At 39.9% G+C, this 14,472-nt stretch overlaps 1 pseudogene; it reads left to right on the forward strand.

Moving 5' to 3' along the window:
* The first annotated feature begins 12,990 nt into the window (after window positions 1-12,990).
* LOC118908016 (olfactory receptor 1013-like) lies at window positions 12,991-13,914 on the forward strand (annotated as a pseudogene).
* Window positions 13,915-14,472: the final 558 nt, after the last annotated feature.

Raw genomic sequence — 14,472 nt, forward strand, 5'->3', positions numbered from 1 at the left:
CCAAATGGCAAAGCGACTCAGCCTTTAAGACAGTATACAACTTGTCCAAAGTCACTTGAGGAATTACTATGTCTGCAAGAATCGATAGCATACGTGTAAATAATATATCTAAATCTATAGTAATAAAACCACACCAAAAATAATAGTATTGGTTCCATATGCATGTATGTGTGTCTAGAATTGTATTCACATAAAGGAACATAAATATACTGGTTCAAAATTTAAACACTGTCTATATTTTGAAGACTCAATTAAAAAAAGGTATTTCTTTAATTCCTTTAAATGCACCATTGCTCCAAAGAACATTTTCTGTCACTTTATGGCTGCAATTACTGAAAACTAGCTAGGATGCTTTCAATTGTGAGTTTTTTAAGATATAAATCTCTCTATGGAAGCAACCTAAATGTCCATCAGTAGATGAATGGATAAAGAAGAGGTGGTACATATACACAATGGAATATTACGCAGCCATAAGAAAACAGATCCTACCATTCGCAACAACATGGATGGAGCTAGAGGGCATTATGCTCAGTGAAATAAGCCAAGCGGAGAAGGACAAGTACCAAATGATTTCACTCCTATGTGGAGTATAAGAACAAAAGAAAACTGAAGGAACAAAACAGCAGCAGAAGCACAGAACCCAAGAATGGACTAATAGTTACCAAAGGGAAAGGGACTGGGGATGATGGGTAGAAAGGGAGGGATAAGGGCAGGGAAAAAGAAAGAGGGCATTATGATTAGCATGTATAGTGCATGGGGGGCATGGGGAGGGCTGCGCAACACAGAGAAGGCAAGTAGTGATTTTACAGCATCTTACTACACAGATGGGCAGTGACTGTGAAGGGGTATGTGGGGGGGACTTGGTGAAGGGAGGAACCTAGTACACATAATGTTCTTTCTGTAATTTTCTGTAATTGTAGATGAATGATACCAAAATTAAAAAAGAAAAGAAAAGATATAAATCTCTCTCTATTCTTATCATAGCACACAGAGTTACATCTCCATAATTAGGATAAAAGGAATAAAGATACTTTTGTAAATATATATAATCCCCATAATGTGAAGCAAACACACCAAATGAAATATAGAATTGCAAAAGCCCTGAATGTTTTGTAATTACCTATAGATCCTACATCAGTATCCCAATCAAGCAAGCAACCTGGTTAACTCTACATCCTCTATCTTGCCTCACAAAGCAAAAGCTACAGTTACCAAATGCCTTTTTCCAAGTCATCTGCTTCAATAACTCTTATTGGATCTTTTAAATTCTAGGCATGTTTTACATTCTCTTTGAAAATCTCCCCTGATCTAATTCATTCCGACAGAATTAACCAGAGTTCCTTCTGCTGAATCATTTCCATCCTTTGAACATGATCTATTGTGTGTGTGCGTATGTGTGAATAAAAATTTATTAGTCTATCTCTTCAATTGATGCTGTGGTTCTAGAGATTCTGTCATGTTTATTTGTGTTTCCATTCCCTAGCGCATAACAAGCACTATAAAATGTTAATGAAAGTCAAATAAGCCCTTTCACTTCCTATTTTTCTTAAATCTTGAGCTCAGATTAAGAATAAAGTCACCTTCAAGGTGGACATGATTTTAGCCGAAGAAAATTGTCAAGCAAAGTCATTTACTCCCTAAAAGTTTCTTTTTCTGAACAACAGTATATAATGCTCAAAAAAGTTATCTAATTCAGTTTGCAAAAAGAAAAAACAGTTCATGTGGCTTGGTGTCAAGGAAGTACAATGTGTGCTGACATATTTTACTCAAGTTCAGGTTATTTTGGCACCATATACAAACAGCATATTAGGCATTTTATGTATTATATGGATAAATGACTCATCTTTCTGTTCTGCAAGTCACAGGAAGAAATCTAAAGTATGTTTTACACTAAACTAGAGAAGTCTCATGTTTCTTCATAAATTCAAGATTTCAAAAGCTATCTCTTTAATCTTTGTAATTTATATTATTTATATAACTGAATACATTGTTTTCTCTAATGTATAATTAAATTGTTTATTAAGTTTGGTAGATAGGTCTGATAAATAGCAGTGATATGGTTGGTCTTTGGTAATACCTCTTTTTCCAGTATTAATTTTGCAGGGCTTTACAGTACAGGGATAAGCATCAACTCATGAAAAGGACAACCTGAATTCACATTCTGACTCTGCTGTGTCACTTCGGAAGGTCTCTAAGTTTCATTTTTCTCCTATGTTAAGTGGGAACTATATTAATGCTTAAGTCACAGGATTATCTTGATGACCACATTAGAGAGCACAATCTAGCAGTTTTTGCATAGTATCTGACACATAGTAAGAACTGAATAAATTATAGCAAGCTATTATATAAACATCAGGCTTATTCAATCTGCTGGAAATATACTGTTACTGACTGAGATGCTGTTTTTCCCAGGATTGTGTGTTGGAGGTGATGAAGAATGAAGCCAGCAGACAAGAGTATGGAGCATCCAGCATAGTTTTTAATGAGAAGTGAAAAGGAAAGAATAAAAGACTCCCTCTAAAAGGGAGGGGCTCCAAGAGTGAAGGCCATTAGAGCGGCAGGTCTAGGGCTTATTAGCCAAAAAGAAGGAAGTTTATAGGATTGGCAAGGGCTTGTTGCTAGGAAGACCCCTGGTTTTTTAGGCTGAATTCTCCAAATATTAATCACTATGTCAATCAGAGTGCTGTCAGAAAACAGATGCCCACTCAAACTGGGCAACATGAGGGGAACTTATTACAGGAATTTTTACAAAGTTGTGAACTGAGTATGGGAAAGCCCCAAAGGATAGACCGGTCCTTTGGTACAGCATCTTACTACATCCAGGCCTAAAGAGAGAAGGCGGAATGAACATTGTCAGAGCCGTTTGGTGGTGAGGGAAAGCAGAGAAAAGCGGTGGGATTGATGCGGGGATTAATGTTGCCTTCACGGGCTGTGCAGACTGAGTCTGGAATAAATCTTCTGAACCCAGTCCCGTCTCTCCTTTTGCCTTCTCCTCACAATGGCCAATTCACTATAAGGTTCATACAGGTAGGTCTCCTGGGGCAGAGCACAGGGAGGCCGAGGATGGCAGTCAATCCTGAGGGGTAAATGGAAGAATACCAAGCACTCTACAGAAATATCAGTACCTATGTGTCTATCAAATGTGGATGCATATTTGTTATGTATATATTTGAATTCAGGAAATTTCAGAATGAAATGTGAAGAAAATTATGATTGCATACATCTATCGCAGGGGAGTCACAATCTGTAAACAAAACCTGTCTGAGTCTTATTATATGAGATTGACCTGACGTTGTCAGTGGATAGTTCTGTTTGATGACCTTGTTTTCTATGACCCCAAACTACCAAAACAGTAGGAATTCCATGGGTATAGAACTCTTGGAAGTGTTCAACAACAAAAATTCAATGGAGTAATTTAACAGATCAAACTTACTGTATGAAATAATTCACGAATTGGGCAGCATCCCATCTAACAAATGGAAAGGGATTTCACTAGGATGTAGGAAAGAAAAGGAGTTTAAAGGTGGAAAGGGGGTGGAAAAAAGGAAATTATTAGCAAAGAATACATTAGCCTACCTGAGGAGGAATGGCAGGATCTTTCAGGAAGATGATGTCACTTGTGCTGACCAGGTAATTTCATGTTGACTGGTTAAAGTTACATTCCTGGGGTTTGAAACTGCAATTAACTTAGGAACAATGTCTTGGTTTGCTGATGTGGGGCCTTAACTTAAGTGACTCCATCTGGGGCCTGTAGTTTTCTTTTCAATGGACTCTATTCACAGATTTGAATATTAGAATGGTGGGATGAGTTCTTGCTACAAATTTTGGTAAATTGGATAATACAAGTATTACTGGTGGCACAGAATGTAGATTTACTCCCACAGTGACTCAACTGCAGTTCACATTCTGTTACATGACAGGCACTAAAAGCCTCATTTTCATGCCCGCCATGATCCAGGGAAGTTTCTGAAAATGCGAAGAGTAAACAGGGGGATGGTTTTCCCAGTTTTTGGTGAGAATGGACAATTTACATTTAACAAAAGAATGGAAAATGAAATGATACAATTGACACAAAAATAAAAGAAAAATAGCCAGTGAGAACCATTTACCAGAGGAATAAGCTTTTGTGACTATCTCACGAGCCTTAGAAGGAGGCAGACGAAAGAGCAAAGTCTATACTCATGGGAAAATAAATAAAAAAAGTTTAATAAAAAAAAAATTTATTTTTATCCCAACAAGGAGCAAGACAAAACATACATTTATAAAGTGTTAGATGACAGATTATCATTCCTGTTGGACTGCCACAGACCCTGGTAAGACCGGCCCGTAGAGAATTCCTTCCTTATGGAAATACTTTCACCTGTGACTTGTAGTCCACGTTTAAGCCTCAAGGGAAACACAAACAAAATAGATACACTATTTTGTTTGTGTTGCGGATTTGAACATTTTCAAGATCCACAGAGTTCATGTGCCCTAAGAATCAGTAACTAAAAGAAGTTCATAATTATTTTTAAATAAATGGTGCATAAGACAGAGAAAAAAAGAAGTTAATAGAAGATGGGCTAAGGTACCATTAAAGGACAATTTGGACTCATCAGGAGAGCTCTGCGCCAAAGGAGAGCGTGCGTGACCAGCAGAGGGAAGCAGTGCTGGAAAAAAAGGGCCCTGTGACCACCAATGTAACCATCCTCACTCTTTTGCATAGTAATAACTCCACCACTCTACAATTAAATGACATTAATAACCAGCATAACATTAAATGTTCAACATACGATATCTATTTGATGACAAATATACTTTTAATCTCCTGAAAAATAAATTGTCTCCATTAAATATACCCACAATTCTGTAAGATTATTTAATGTCATTATTTCAGATGAGAAATACTTACAAATGAGGAAATTGATTCTCAGGAGGCTTAAATAAAAATTTCAAGATGACCACTTCAGGAAGGGTTAGAATGAGAATTCAGTTCAGGTCTCTGTGACCCCACATCTCATGGTGAACAGTCTATTTTGCTTTTCACAAGTATGTACACCTTCCGGCAGAATGCCTTTGGGTATCCACACACTAGTTCATTTAATCTTCACATGCTGTAAAGTAGGGCTGCTGTCATCCTGGTAAGTGTGACATTCTAAGAGGGTTCCTTGGAACTCTGACTTGCAAAATTTGGTCTCTACAGGAAGCTGCAGCTTTAACCATATGTCAGGTGGTGCTTATGTCTTCAGGGTTAGAGGGCCCCTGATGTACTGAACTGTTCCATGTGTCAAGCCCTCCCCTCATTAATTTACAAACATTATATTCCTGATATTTACAACAGCAGTGTCTAGTAGTTACAAGTCTTATGCTTGTTTTACAGGTAAGAAAGTCAAGGCTTAAGGTCTTCTGAGAGCTGACAAGCAGTGAGAGAGAACTTGAGTCCATTGTCATTAGCCTGAATGTTAAGATAGAGCTCTTCCAGATGAAGGAATTTGCTGGTCAAATGGAAACCAACTCTCTTACAAATATTTTCTATTTTAAAATGCAATTTGTTCGTTCATTTCCGTGGTCAGACAGGGTATTCTGAATATGTTTGCCTTTGGATTTTCTTCTACATGCCTGCAAGTAGCACAGAATGGTCAGAGATTTCTAGTTACAGTAAGTAATGTGGGATAATGATCAATTTTTTGAGGCTGACGTGCCATCGTCAGAGCAGACCAGACTGTGATTTTGATTGATATATTCCTTGAGAATTAGGGCAGTCCATCTATTTACCTGCTCAGCAAATATCAGGTGTGCCTCCTCTGAGCTAAGCACAGGCATCCAGCAGTGCAAAAAACAAACAACAAAACACAGCCTTACTATAAGCATGTCCTAGTGAGTGTGGACTGGCAGCCAATAAAATAATTACATCAATTATGTGATTACCCAGAAGAATAAGCAGAAGAAGAGAATAGTTAGTGATGGGGCTGGGGGCAGGAGGCACAAATATTAGAAGGTTGATGGGGGAAAACTCTTTGAGATGGTGATACATTTTTGAGCAACTAAAGAAAGTAAAAAGATGTTTTAAGCAGAATGAAAAGCAATTGCAAATATATTAAATTAAATGAATTTTGACTTACAAATAAAACATGTGAGTGCATATTAGTGTACAGAGTTCAAGTGGAGAAATGCAGGCCTTTGTAGTGAAGAGGTTCCCTGAGAATGAAATGTCCCATTGCACTGCAAAGCTGCTCATTTCTATTTATGTTCCCCTCTCGCCAGATTATTGACCTCCCTTACATGAGGACAGGGGGTTTGGAGCATGGTGCTCAGGAAGTCAAGGGTTATTTGCAGAGGTGACTACCAGCAAGAACACCTACATGAAGGGGGATTCATGTCATGGCAGGAGAAGGCGCATGAGGAATTTGCTTACGTGGAAAGATCACAGAATGCGGACTCAGAGGCATTGAGGGTAGACTCAGCCAAGCCTGCTGATTCTCCTTACAATCCCCAGCAGTCCCACTGCACTATTAGGAGGACTGGGGACTAGTGTGTTCAAGGCTCATTACTCAGACTTGCAGCAAACAACTGAATCGGGCAGAGCCAGTTGCTTCCCTCAGCACCACGCATTTTGCCACAGCCCCTGACCTTTCAAACATGTTAACATTGGTCCAGGTTAAGCCATTGTCTCTGAGAATATTCTGAGTATGGCATAAAATCCCTCTGCAATCTCACCAACTATCATTCCAACCAACAATCTCTGTATGACAGATAGATGGACAAGCTTGGAACAGCCCCATCACCCTTCATTTCATTTCCCACTTCTGTGCCTCTGCACCTGCAGTTTCTTTTCCTTTGAGAGAAAGACCAACCTCCATGTGGTAATTACCCAGGCATCTTCAGGCACATGTACATGTGTCTCCCTCCTGTGTAAACCCTCTCAGAGCAGACACAGCGCTTCCCTCATGGCCCCTAACAAGCTCTCCCTGCTGGTCTGCCTCCCGCCAGCAAGTACATAGAGAATCCTGTCATAACCTATCACAGTGTTCAGAAAGGTTCGGTTTCTCCCAGTAAACCACCCCCTTCTTGAGGTCAGTCCCCATGCCTTAGTTCTCTCTCTTGTCCAAGGTGCCTGGCAGAGTATCTAGGACACAGTAAATGTTACAGCAATATGCAGGTTTGGGGACAGATGATGAGCTCTGAGGGATCTGCTTTTGAATCTTGGTCCTACAAACCTCACAGTTTATGACCTTGATCAATGTAAGTCTCAGCTCATTTGCAAGTCATTTTTATGATTCAGCTCATCTGTAAAATGGGTATACTAATTCCATTCACAAGATAAATGTGAAGGTTAAAATGGGATGAGTCTTTAAAACACTCAGCAGAGAGCCTGGCACATGAAAAGCGCTCAAGAAATATTATTATCATCATAAAGGAGAAGCTTGAAGAATTGCTTTTAGGGCCATTGTGCAATATGAGGCCCTTCTTGTTCTTTAAAAATTGGGAAATGAGCTAAATATGGTTAAAAGGAGAATGGATATGTCTGTTACAAAATCAACCTGTATAGACACTCGGGACAAGGGGATTCTACTGTTTAAAGAATTATAATCAATGTTGAATAGATACACAAAGGTTATGTCTCTCTGAAGTACACTTGGTATAGGGGAAAGAATATGAATTTTACAATCAGAATGCTTTGAGCTTAATTTCTGACTGCACTTAGTTCTGATTTTATCTTAGGCAAATTAATTATGTGCTGTGGGCTCATTTTTCTTTTTTGATAATAAGAACTGAAGTATATATTCCATAGAGTTGTTTGATAATTAAAGTTCCTGGGAAGGTTGTTTTGCAATTTCTCAAAATAAAATAATTGTTATTATTACTTTTAAAAACATTCTCCTCTTTTTGCATTGAGCAAGATTCTCCTGCATAAAGGTAACACGATTGTTGGTTAATTGCCTTTTAGACACTTTCAAAGCTACAAATCCCTTTGATGCTCAAGGGAGGAAATGCTCTGGGGAGCCTAAGCAGGTATAAGTTTTCTGGACCCAAGGTGTGGCCCTTTGCTGGGAGAGACTGTGAGTTTCAGGTCAGAGTCCTTGTCCTGGGACAGGTGAGCAATGTTTCTTCTCATCATCAGGGTTGGTTGTTAGACTAAGAAACCCAAGGCTCTGCCAGAAGGTGATTTAGGTGCTACTTAGAAGCATTTACCTGGCACCACAAGTACAAGGTACTTACCTGGAATACATGTGAATTTCTCAGCATTATGCCATTGGTTTGAGAAAAGGTGTTATAATAAAAAAGAGAGGCCCCATGGAGCTCACAAGCATTGGTTTACTGAGCACCAAATATGAAAGGAGGTGATATAATGCTTAAGTACCAGGACTCTGGAGCAAGAAACTACCATGAAGAAATTATATATTTAGTAGCTACTTATTAAATCTCAGTTTGGTCATCAGCAAAATTATTGCTTTTAATCTTTAAAAATATCTATGAAGGATGATATATATCCTTCATATATATTTTGGGAAAGCATAACATGATGCCTGTGAAATACTAAATACAGTGCTTGACTCAGCATAAAATATTTAGCATTTTAGCCCTTACTGAATAAATAATCCTATTCTGGCATCATTATGAGAACCAGTGACTAATCAGCTCTGAAGATACTGAGTTTAAGACTGAGGTCAGGCATTTGCAACTTCTTCCCACACGAAGTCCCTCACGGTGCTGTGAGGCTACCACGTCTGGGGAGGTTTCTCCCCGCACAATAGATGAAATTCCGCCAGGACGGGGAGGGCTCTCGACTCAGCCTGGGAAAGAACTTGTGACCAGGTTGACCAAGAGCCAGCAAGAAAGGAACTCATTAAAGCAAGAGTAGAAGCTAATGTCAGCAGCTGTGCATGCAACAGAGAGCAAGGAAGAGCAGAGGGAGAAAGTGGACGTTCATTGAACTGCTGACAGCACAGGGCGAACCCTTTATCAAGTCCTAAAACCAGGGACACCAGACACCCAGGGTCCACTCAGTCTTCAGTGTGAGTGAATTACATCCCTACCTCCCCAGGATTTGGGAAGGCTGCAGTGCACTGGGTGAGTGAGATCATGTCCACATCCCTACTGGTCTGAAATAAAATGGAGAGAGAGAAAAGGACTGTGCTAAGACTAGAAAGCTGAATGAAAAGAAATAGCAAAGTGAGACCCTTAGCACCAGACGTGGAGTTTGGCAAGTTTTGTCTTTATCATGAAAAAGAGTTTAGAGACAAAGTGAAGTTGGCTTATACAGCAAGACTGTTATTTGGTAAACTGTGTAAACTCAGATGGGAGTGTGGGCGACTCTGAAACAAGGTGCACTTAGGGTTAATGTGTGGGTTCACAGGGTCTCTGGGGTAGGTGTAGGCATGAGGAATGAGGCAAGCAGGTGGTCAACAATTCCTATGAAGCTTTATCCTAAGAATAAGGATATTTAGGTGACTGCTTGTTACGGATCTCTGCCTTCTTTACACAAGTGGACACAGTTACGCTCTGGAGGTCTGCCTCTTCCTGGGTACAAAGTTAGTTAATTAATTTAGGGTCTGGAAGAAGAGGAAGAACAGCATGTAGACTAAGTTAAAGAACAAGCTGGGCACTTTTGCAGAGTAAATAGAGTTTACAGTGATATGACCCTTGTCCCATTTCCTTTCTCTATCTCAGTAGTGCTCCTGGATCCCTTTTATCAACAATTTTGTCCAGCACAAAACTGTTCTCAGTTTGTGTTGTTGGGGAGGAAGCACTATCCACTACCAGTAAGATTCTTCTGCTGGGTTAGGAATCAAATTGACATGAGACAGATTAAAGGAGAAAAAAATCAAACTAAATTATGTGTATATGGGGAATCCATAGATAGATTCCAAAGACAGGGAGAATGAGATATATATGTCATCCTGAACTAAGGAGAAGGGCGAAGGGACTGAGGTTCAAAGGGAAATGGATGTGATTCTCAGGAGTATGAAAAGAATAATGTGTGGTAACAAAATACTTGATGAGTCACAGACATGCAAGGGGGCACAGAGAGAAATGTTAACAAACAAGCTTTGCTTTGTGGCATCCCTGCCTGCCAATTACCCCTGGGTTACATTATAATGCAGCCATCTGTGGTGATAGCCCTCCTGTTGGAGTAGTTCCTCCATGTAAATGCTTCTTACAGGTTGTGGTCTGGGGAAGTTAAAGCATCTCCTTGGGTCTTTTGCCCATTTATAGTTTTCACCACCAAATACCTGCATGTCACACACAACAGCCTGCTCTTGGCCGCTACTGTATGAAGTGTTCCATTGGAAACAAACAGCCAAAATATCTCATAATAACCAGTAAACTACTATAAAACACACATTGAAGTGATCCATGTTTTACAGCAAAAGCAGATGGGAAGGAGCACAGTGATAAAAAAACAAAATGCAACCAGCAAAGGTGAGTTCAACTTGGCTTTGTTAAGCTCTTCCTGAATGGGCAGTATCTGAAGAGCAAGTAGACAGCTACCCAGAGATGCTGTTCAGAATGGGAGCTGTGTGTAGACAAGGGACGAGGGCAAGGAAGTCATGAACAAAAGAAAAGAAGGGACTGGTGGCAGCCCGGGCATCTTCCTTTAGGGGAGGGACCAGCAGGATGTCCATCATGCAGATTCCCTCACTGGTGCTATCATGTAATTTCAAATTGGCCACCGAAATGTCACATTTCTGGTATAGGTTGAAGCTGTAATTCAGGCTCTGTTTGTCGTCTTGGGTGTGTGGGGGAGGGGGAAGAACAATGTCTCCATTTATTTTTGTTGTTTCTTTTTTTAATAGTAGTCTTGGGAACTTTGTATTCCCATCATTGTATTCCATTTTTTAGTATTTTTTTTTCTTAAAACTTGTGTATACGAACTATGTCAAGTTTTTTTCTTTTACTCTCCTGAGTATTTTCCTGTGTGTATCAGCATTGTTATGAAATATGAATGAATATATACTGGCTGTAGGGTGTCCCAGTATGAGAAATAACTGAAGTATTAACATTTAGTCATTAAAAAATATCTTAAAAATGGTAAATTTCACTATTCCAGATATACACTAGTAAAAATTTCAGCTTAGAAGAAATACATTTAGCAAAAAAAGTAAAGAACAAATGGACATTTTGAAGTAGACAAAGGAACAAGGAGATAGAAATTGTAAATCTTTACTTCCTTTAGATGAACAAGCATTTCTGAAAGAAAAAATAAGTAATCAACCCTTAATTTGTAATTCAATATTGTTAAAGTCATTAACAAGGAGACCATTAGACTGAGCTGGTTTTCATACTTTGGTAGCCTGCATAAGCTTACAAAACCTAAGCTAGCGTCAATGAATCCCAGTTAATGAAACCTAAGAATTACCAATCAAAACAGCCAACCAGGCATTCCCAAATTAGCAACCACTTAAGGTGCTGATAATCAAATTATTTCTTAGCTTTGCTCCTGCTTCTGTATACACACTTCTCCTCTAGTTGCCGTCTGTAGACAGCTCCTAGCCACGTTCAGTTTGGTCCTGCATGATTTGAGTTTACATTTGGTCAAGGACACTCTTGGAATCTTTCATGTGCCTAAGTATCTTTTAGAAACATATAATTGTAAGGTAAATAGATTGCTGCAAATGAAATCTTTTTTGAAAATATACACTTATACTGTTGGATTCTAGACTTGAAGATTTACTAGTGGTATTGAATTAGGAAAGGACAGGAGACAAGCATCATGATTAACTTTTCCTACCTATAAGAAAAAATGACAAGATGTAAACAGTATTATAAGAATGGGAGAAACCCAATCTTAAGGCTAAGTTTCCATTTTAAAAACGAGGGACTTAAGAGGTAAGATTCCTCATACATTCTTTTTTTTCTTTCCTTCCTTCCTTCCTTTCTTCTTTCCTTCCTTCCTTTGTTTCTTCTTTCTATTATTTTTCCCTCATAGATTCTTTAGTAAGCAGCCAACAACCTATCTTAGGGCAGAGGAACTAGTCCTAAATGATATGTCCCCACAGTTTGAGGGTAGCCACTATATTAGAGAATAACCAGTTCAATAAATTCCTTGTGTTTAGGTTATCTTACAGAATTATCTGGAGGACTGACTATGGACGAGAACAGTGTCCTTCATTGGAGATAAATCTCTTGAGACCACATGTCAAGCCTACTAAGCCTCACTCTCCCTGCTGCCTTTTGCCCCAATTGTGCAAGCTTTAAAAGACAGAAAACTGTGCCATTCAGTGCACCTCATCTCTGAGGTTGCCCAAAGCCTTCCTTTTAAGTGCATACTTTTCAATGAGACCTTCACACTGCTCCACTTATTAAGTCTTGCCTTGGTGCTCTTCCAGTAGTGCCTCTGCTGTCTTTGCTATTTCATTCTATTTCCAAGTCTTCACTCTGTCTCTGCCTTACTCCTGATAAGTAGAGAGGGGCTCCTGAGAGCTTTGATTTGCACCTGAAACTTCCTGTCACCTGGGTAACCTGGACAGCACTGCAGCTGCATGATCTATCCTAGTAGACTGCCTGAAAAAATACTTTCTCTTAAAAGTTCTCAGAACAAAATCTCACTCCATTCCATGCTCCATGGCTCTCCCAAATCATGGGGCAGCAGGGGCTAGTTCCCATGCCATACAGATCCAAGCAGACATGGGACTCAGGGTGGCCCTGGCTTTAGGTGTTGGCAGGGGTATCTACCCTAGGCTGAGGAGGAATTCAGGAAACATCACCTCTATACTTACCTGTTCTCAGCCACCTGCAAGGCAACTGCCATCCCTTGTTACTCCTGCTTAAAGAAATTCCTTTCTTACCTGCACTCATCCGCCTGCTAGTGAATTCTCCTCATTAAGAGCCATGAAACCTCCTCTATTCAGGTTAAAGTTTTACCTAGTGAGGAGGGAGAGACCTCCCTAGACCTGGCTGTCTGGCAACAGTACTATGATATACACTGAGGAAACATTTATTACTTCAGAACAGTGATTAAGGCTGAACTCTTCTCTTCTCCCCTCCCAGGTGACATTCCTTGGAGCCATGGAGAGGAGCAACCACACGGTGACAGAGTTCATCTTGCTGGGCTTCAGCACAGACCCCGTGACTCAGCGCGTCCTCTTTGTGGTATTCCTGGCCGTGTACTCTGTGACCGTGGTAGGAAATATCACCCTCATGGTGCTGATCTGCAATGACTCCCGGCTGCACACGCCCATGTATTTTTTCATTGGGAATCTGTCTTTTCTGGATCTCTGGTATTCCTCTGTCTAACCTCCCAAAATCCTAGTGATCTGCATCTCTGAGGACAGAAGCATCTCCTTTGCTGGCTGTGTAGCTCAGTTCCTCTTCTCTGGTGGGCTGGGGTACAGTGAGTGTTACCTGCTGGCTGCCATGGCTTATGACCGCTATGTGGCCATCTCTAAGCCGCTGCTTTACTCACAGGCTATGTCCATAAAGCTGTGTGCATTTTTGGTAGCAGCCTCATACCTTGGTGGATTTACCAACTGTTCCATTGTTGCTAAAAGAATTTTTTCCTTGAACTTCTGTGGAGACAGTATCATTGATGACTTTTTCTGTGATTTGTTTCCATTAGTGAAGTTGGCTTGTGGCAGGAAAGATGGCTTCCAGGCTGTGCTTTTCTTCTGCCTGGCCTCCAATGTCATTACCCCCTGTGTGCTCATCCTCGCCTCCTACCTCTTCATCATCACCACCATCCTGAGGATCCGCTCCACCCAGGGCCGCCTCAAAGCCTTCTCCACATGCTCCTCCCACCTGACCTCTGTCACCTTGTACTATGGCTCCATTCTCTACATTTACACTCATTCCCGGTCTAGTTATTCTTTGGAGAGGGACAAAATCATTTCCACATTTTATACTGTGGTGTTCCCCATGCTGAACCCCATTATCTACAGCCTGAGGAATAAGGATGTGAAAGAAGCTCTGACTAAAGTCTTCAGAAAATCATGATTCTCTCCTTCTAAGGACATGCAAGGACAATTTTGGTGAGGTTATTATATTTCATGCCATTGTGCACAATCATAGTCAAGAATTCGTACAATGCTAGTTAAAGAATTAGTACTTTTGATACAATGCAATCCAGGAGACCTAAGAAGAGAAATTTCGGGAGATTTAAGAGATGAATTTTAAACATAAAACATAAGGATTTCTACTGAATTTCAAGTTATTCTAGATTAAAAACAAACCATAAATCCAAAAGTCTTGACCCTTTAATCATGAAATGGAAGAGCCACTTCTTTATCATAACAATATTTTAAGCTGCACGATTTTTTCTCCCTGAAACATTAGCACAGACACCCAGAGGATCCCATGAAATAAGTCTGTACAGTTATACTCAGTAAGCATGATCCCCACAATCTCTATGTCTTACACATGTTTTCATTCAAGGAAAATCAGAGAAGTCCTCATAGATATGATTTTATGAATCACTGTTGAATTATCAGGTTACTCTTTCATTTTATAAGGGTCAACCTATGAGGAATTGTACCAAGAAGTTTTGATATTCAG

The sequence above is a fragment of the Manis pentadactyla genome, chromosome 9 (genome assembly GCF_030020395.1).
Source record: "Manis pentadactyla isolate mManPen7 chromosome 9, mManPen7.hap1, whole genome shotgun sequence".
Taxonomy (NCBI): Eukaryota; Metazoa; Chordata; class Mammalia; order Pholidota; family Manidae; genus Manis; species Manis pentadactyla.